This window comes from Orbicella franksi, chromosome 9, assembly GCF_964199315.1.
Source record: "Orbicella franksi chromosome 9, jaOrbFran1.1, whole genome shotgun sequence".
NCBI classification, from domain to species: domain Eukaryota; kingdom Metazoa; phylum Cnidaria; class Anthozoa; order Scleractinia; family Merulinidae; genus Orbicella; species Orbicella franksi.
This window is the reverse complement of record NC_138153.1, coordinates 4,845,189-4,852,029: the sequence shown is the minus strand read 5'-3', so window position 1 is coordinate 4,852,029 and position 6,841 is coordinate 4,845,189.

Sequence of the window (6,841 nt, the reverse complement as noted above, 5' to 3'; positions counted from 1 at the left end):
AGATTTGTTCTCACCACTCAAATCATTGCAATACGAACTGCCAATCTTTGATCTAGTAGGTATGTAACTTACATTTTAAGTTTGAGTCAAGCTTTCAGTACTATTAGCATAATTATAACAAGATAATCTCCGCTTGAGTTCAGCGTAAATTCCTTTGGTTTTATTACCGCGTTGTTCGATTTCACGTTCAGCAAAATAACAGCACAGCTCTGGGTATTGATGCGTCAAAACACTTGCAAACATGTTTGTCACGTTAAGATAATTATCCCAAAACGACAAGTTACAAAGCAAGCGCCATGCCTTCCGCGGTTAATTAACCCAAGGGTTAATAGCCATCTTTCTATTTTAATTTTCATTAAATGGATTCTGCATGTATGCTGCCATAATGGGTCAAGGACTTATGATTTTGATTGATTACTTGTTGCGGCAAACTTCTGTACAAAAGTGGATATTTTCATAACTGGCATTTCAATGGAGTTTTTCGGAGCGGAACGTTTGATCGAGGAGCATGTGTAGGCAATTTGATTTCGATTGTGTCTTTTCGTGTTCTTTTTCCTGATGTTCCTCGTCGTTAAGTTTTAATTCCTCGGGAAGTGCATTCCTGACTCCACAAGTCCTTCTGGAAAGTCAAGCATGCGTTGAAAACTGAAATACTTAATTCCACGATAATTCTTTGTAGGATCATTTTTTGGCTGAATCTAAAAGTTTGATGGAAGATCAAGGCAACTCAGCTGATGATTGCCTTACTTCTCATTGCATATCTCTTTGACAATGTATTAATACGTTAAGGAGAAAAAAAGAGATGATTGGACTTCACAATTTCACAATTCTGAGCGTTCAAGTGAAACAGTAATTTTTACGATCAGGCGACGTTTCGAACGGCAGTAGGGGAAATCGATTTGTTAGTAGTTACAAAGGCGTTAGCGAAGTATAATAAGTCCCACCCCTCTCTTCCAATAAGGCCCCCATAACGAAATCGACATTGTAGACATTGACATAGAATAGACTGTTCAGACTTGAACGTTATATTGAACATTATGACCATTAGAGCCAGCCATAGTATTACATTTGTTGAGTTATCTGCTGTTTATCATTGAAGTATATATGACTAAATTTATGAAAACCGTGTTTAAGACTTCGTACCAAAATAGCCATATGTACTTTGATTTCAAAACTCCAAAAGGCCTTAAAATCACTCCAAGCGATGAAAGAAAGAAAAAATACAGAGAGGAGAGTAAGAAAAGGAAGACAAGAGAGTGGAGGAAAAAAAAAACGCTCGCATGATTTCTTTAAAACTGTTTTCATGAATCCAGACATATATATTGCATCACATTGAGATGTTTAAGTTCAGAAAGAAATAAGCGCCCATTCTCCAGTAAACGTCCTACTTTGAGTTACACAAGTGAATTAGCGCCCCAGGCGCTAAATCAAAACATTACGGTAAACACATTAATATAAAAATTTGCCCGATTCTTTGATTTGCACTTCCGGGACCACAGTTATCAACAAATTTGTACGTTTAATCTGTAAGTTCAACTATTCTTTCTATCTCGTATGGATTCTTTTGTGTTACACATGGACAAATGAAAGAATCAGACCGCCGTTTAATTATTGCTTATGCTATTTCAAGTATTTTAACATTCCGGTTCTATAAGAAGGTCTTCCACTCCTCTGATATCGATTTCTCGATATGACTTTGCCTTCATTGAGAGTTCTTGAGAATATTTTTTTCAGACTCCGTGGCGCGCTTCCTACACTCACTCACTTGAAACTATATCTGCTCATGAGGATGAAAGGTTTTTGAAAAAATATATACTTACCAAGTTTCTAGCAAAAAACAACTTACGTACCTAATTCCATTCACTTTTTGGTTTTTCATGACCTTTATTACGCTCAAGAACCCGTCGTCGGCTTTATTTAAGACTAGAAAGCCGATTATATTTAATTTTCAGTTGTTTGCAGCAAGCGCAAGTTCCGCACAAGGTTAGTTGATTTTTTTTTTTTGCAATTTATCAAGGATAACTACCAATCCGCCGGTATTTGACATTTTTGACAGTGAAAAATTGAACGGTGGTCATTTTTAATGACAGATTAGCATTTTAGACTCTTCTACATACGCGTATACGCATTAAATACTCTTGACAAGAATTTGTGTGGTCAATGAAAAAGTAAATCTAATGCCACTGAGCATATTATGAGATCGAGGTAAGGGCCGAAGACCAATACTGCAATACGATGATTGCGGAAAAAAAGCTGCCTTTTGTGACCTCGCCCGTACATAATATAAATATAGTAAAGAATTCAAAGTACGTCTCAAGGCGGGTTCAAGTGAATTTCGTCGGCTTGATCTTCTGCCGAAAGACCAAAATCTACTTGAGTGATTGCCGCGTTGAGTACAAGAGGCGCCGGCCATGAAATCCGGTTTTCAAAGCAAACAGTTTAACTGATGGAAAATGAGCACAATCGCCTCTAATATTAATTAAATAGAAAATCAGGAGAAAGGACTGAGACCTTGGTCTCAACCCTTATCCTTTTAATTTGGCAAAGAACTCAAATGTGACCGAGAAGATTTCGTCTGCCCCCCCCCCCCCCGATCTCCCCTCCCCCCTCCTAATCGTCTACCTCGGCCGCTTGCTTTGAGGGGAGTAACAGGGGCTCATAACTGAAGCTGTTGATATTCAACAAGAAGACAATATATCCTGCTTGTTGTATTTGATATTTTTTTCTTTAGACTCCTGTCCACTCAACACCATCATCTTTTAGTGGGCAGAATTTAAAACCCTTTCGTTCATTTCGACATTTATGGACAGCTCCCCCGCTGATAAATCGCGTATCTGTGATAAAAATGATTGATAGATAAATGAATAAATAAACAAATAAATAGATAACGAGTCGCCAAAAGTGGTGAAAGCAAGGAAATGTCAACAAAAAAATTCAAAATTTTACCAGAATGGCAATTATGTTTTCTTGACGCGTGCACCTTGTTGCAAAATCAAATTTGACGAACAGTAATCCACTTCCATTTTTGTTGTTCTTAATTTCTTCCCCAAATAACTTAAGTCTATTTTGCTTTACAGAATCTCGTTATCCAGTTTATTTGTATACTAATTAAGTGGCAATTGGGGACATATATGATAAAAATTAGGAACGAGAACATTCTATAATCACTTGGGACAAAGTGGGGACACTTCCCCTTAAAAAAAAATTCTACGCGGCTCGTAAAACACATAACAACAACAACAACAACAACAACAACAGAAAAAAAAAACTATGAACTATTTTACTTGATATGGATCAAGGAACTATTTTCTAAAACTTAGTGCATATATATTGTCGTGCTGAACTTGTGGGTAAGAGAAATCAAAGAATGAAAAATATCGTTAACTCAGTTTGAAAACAAGTCGAAAAGTAAATGCTTATGTAAGACCTGAATTACAAATAATTATCTCCTCAGGTAAATTTGACTAAAGCCCCAACATCTATGCTAGGGATTATTCGTTCTTTTCCAAATTTTTCCTCGGAAATTGAAGATAAGTAAGGGTTTAATTAAGAATTTGCCCAGAATTACGGCTTCGTATGCGAGCTCGCAGCAATTTTCGCGCTGCCAAAATACAGGGACGTTTATCTCAGTACGTCTAGTTCCTAGGCCTTAATATTTGGCCACAGTCCATCCGTACAGGAAATAGCCAGGCAATACGCTGGCTTCGCAGTGTAGGTTAAAATGTCTTCCGCGAAGTTGGAAGGGTCTATAAAGAGCCTACGTCAGTTAGTAGTCGCCTCTTTTTCTGGGTTATATTATTGGTTAATATTAATCAATGTCGACTTAAACAGATTATTCGTGGCGTTTATATGATGCCCTTAACAACCACTGATCCGCTTTTTGGCCAAGAACTCGTAGAAGCTAAAAATCTGATCATGTTGACTTTTTGGTGGCATCCATCATGATACTGGATGACCCAGGTGGTGTAAGACGGCTTTGGAATGAGAAGTCATCAAAAATATTCCTTTAGCTTTGTTTTCCCTGTTGCTTTGACACTTAAAGTAGTGCCAACTGTTAATTGACTTAGAATTAGCAATGATAATTACACAAATCACAAGATTGAAGCCGTTGTAATTTTTAATCCCGGATCAACGTAAATTAGATTTTCCCTGCAGAATGCCCTATGGCCACAGCATCAAGTGCTCTTTGCAGATACTAAATTTGTGAAATTCTTCATATCTTGTAAGACATCTCGATCTTACACGGTGATTTGTTAAATTTGGGTGAAAACACTTAGACCTTGCAGAGGCCTTGTAATCCGTGTTGTCATCAATATATCGTGTCTGAGTGAAAGAAAAGGCAGTCTAACTATCGGCAAGAGAGGTTACATCAACTATTTAAAACTCTACAGCAAAATGAAATCCAATGAGTCGTCGCGGCGCCACTAAATCCAATTTAAAGAAAAATGAAAAGAAAATAAAGATCCACTCCTGGTTTGTAAGCGCATTAAGGGACGGAAACTTCACACCTTAAAATTGGTATTCAAGTTATTTACTCTATGAAAGCTGTATGAAAGACCTCCATGCACGTCAGATTCGGTAACTCGTCAACAAACAGAGTCTCCGGAGTCTTTTTTACCGGCTATTTTTACGACTTCTAGGTTGTACATGAGACAATGCCAAGTAGCCCAGATGACAACAGTTTCGCCTATCTGTAAGCAGAAAGTTAGTTGGAAATTCAAAGGTCACGATATTTTGAGTTATTTTGGACGTGTACAGAATTACCTTGAATTAAGGAAACCTGGAAATAGTAGTTCACTAAGTTGGAAAAACACCAAAAAGATAACAATAAGCCATCAAGGAACAAGGATGGTTAAGGATAAGGAAGATTGACACGGATCACAATGACGACGAGCTTGAAAAATTTACGCTTAACTTTTCAAGATGCACAAACCGTGCTCCTGCTCATCTGTTCCAAAAGGCCAATCGGCTCAAGTCAAATGAATCTTCAAATATGGGAGGAGCCGAGCTGACAAAACCAGCTGGCGCATGACAAGAAGACTACCTTGGTAGCGAGGCCGAGGATGAACACTGACGTTTCGGAACCTGCGATGTAGAGGTTGGGCAAGCGCGCCGACTCAAAAGCGCGACAAATTAGGACCAAAAACTTGAAGAAAGAGAAGGAAAAGCGTTCAACAGTATTACAATACATTGCATTTGCAACCTCCAACAAAGGGTCATCAGGTCTTATCTGGCGGCCACACACGAACACTACATTTGCAATGTCCATTAAAGGAACACCGAAGTCATTTTCTCATGGGAGGCTGGATAAACTATTATTCTTCTTGATCATTGAACATAACCTTTCGACGGCTTCGACCTTCTGGTTTCACGCAATCCATGCTAGCGCGTGACGCGAACTCCTAGCACTGACATTTGAAGATAAGTAACTTCGCGGTAGCCTTGTGCTCCCATGAATGGCCAACGCTCGAAAAGATAGCTTTCCAAGTACTCGTAATTACCTGCCGACGAGTTTCTGCAGAAACTAACACGTTGAGCACGTGAACTTTCTCCCCCTCGCGCGGACATCTTTCCTCGCTCGCGAGGGGCTACACGCACATAACCTGCCTTGCAAGTTGTGAAAGCGGGAGAGGATAGTGAGGTAGGGGGTCTCGCGTCCCAAGCTTTCACCCCAACGCTATAAGGACATTTTTCACCCACAATTTAAAAAGGATTTTCCTGGGGCACTAACTTAAGTGTGGGACGATTTGATCGTTGAGGAAGGGAAGGAAGGGGGAGTGGGTGGGGGGGGGGGGGTGGGCTGGTGATTAAAAAAAACATCCTGCAAGCAATACCTGCTCCAAAAAAATGATCCACGCACACGACAACTACCCGAAAAAATTCACGCGCGCTCAGTGAGCCGAAAAAAAAGTATGTTACACGGAGAAAATTCCTAGTGCCGAAAAGGGTTAGGAAAAAAAAAATATTCATTCGGACTATCAGTTTGGGGCAACATACTTGGGACGGACCTTAGAAAAGTGATTAGGGGTGGGGGGCGGGGAGGATATTTGGCTCGCATGAATTTTTTTTTGGCCTGTTGACTGTGCAAGAAAATTTTTTTTTCAACTGCAACCCTTCGCATGAATTTGTTTTTTAATCTGCTTCCTGCCATATTTGTCTGCGCGTGGCGCGTTTGCTCTGGGCCTCTATTCGGTGATCTTCCTTCGCTTGGTGGGACGGTACAGAGAAAGCGACTCCCAATTGTTGCCGTTGATGTCTGCGCCTAGGTCTTGGATGAATCCTTTGCAACCGAGCGCTTGTTCTGACAGAGTTCGCCATATAGCAATCGTTTGGGCAGTCGACTGTCTGGCATCCAGACAACATGGCCAGTCAATTTCACTTGTGCTTTCTGCAAGGTCAGGATGCTGGCCTGTTACAGGACTTGGTTTGTCTTCTGAATTAATGTAAGGGTTAGTGCAACAGCTTTTCCAAAATATACAGTGGGAGCGGAGGAAGCGGTTTGTAGTGGAAGGCTTCCCAGTGCACACCACCGTTTTGACCACTTGGTAATGTGGTCGAGTAATAGTAGAGTAGACTGTTTTGATAACAAAATGCGACCCTTCTTCTGCATGAAATTTTTTTCTTTGGGTTTCTCTTTGCAAGAATTTTTTTCCTGCCATTTTCCCTTGATCGAACTTTGTTTTGTTTTTTCCCCCACCCCCCATCACTTTTCTTAACGGTCCGTCCCTGTATGCCGCGTAGTTAGAAGTCACAGAATGCATTCCAAGGGTACATCCTACCATAAACACAAAAATTACAGGACATACTGCTTTGAGCAAGGAGAGATTACACCACTCCCACA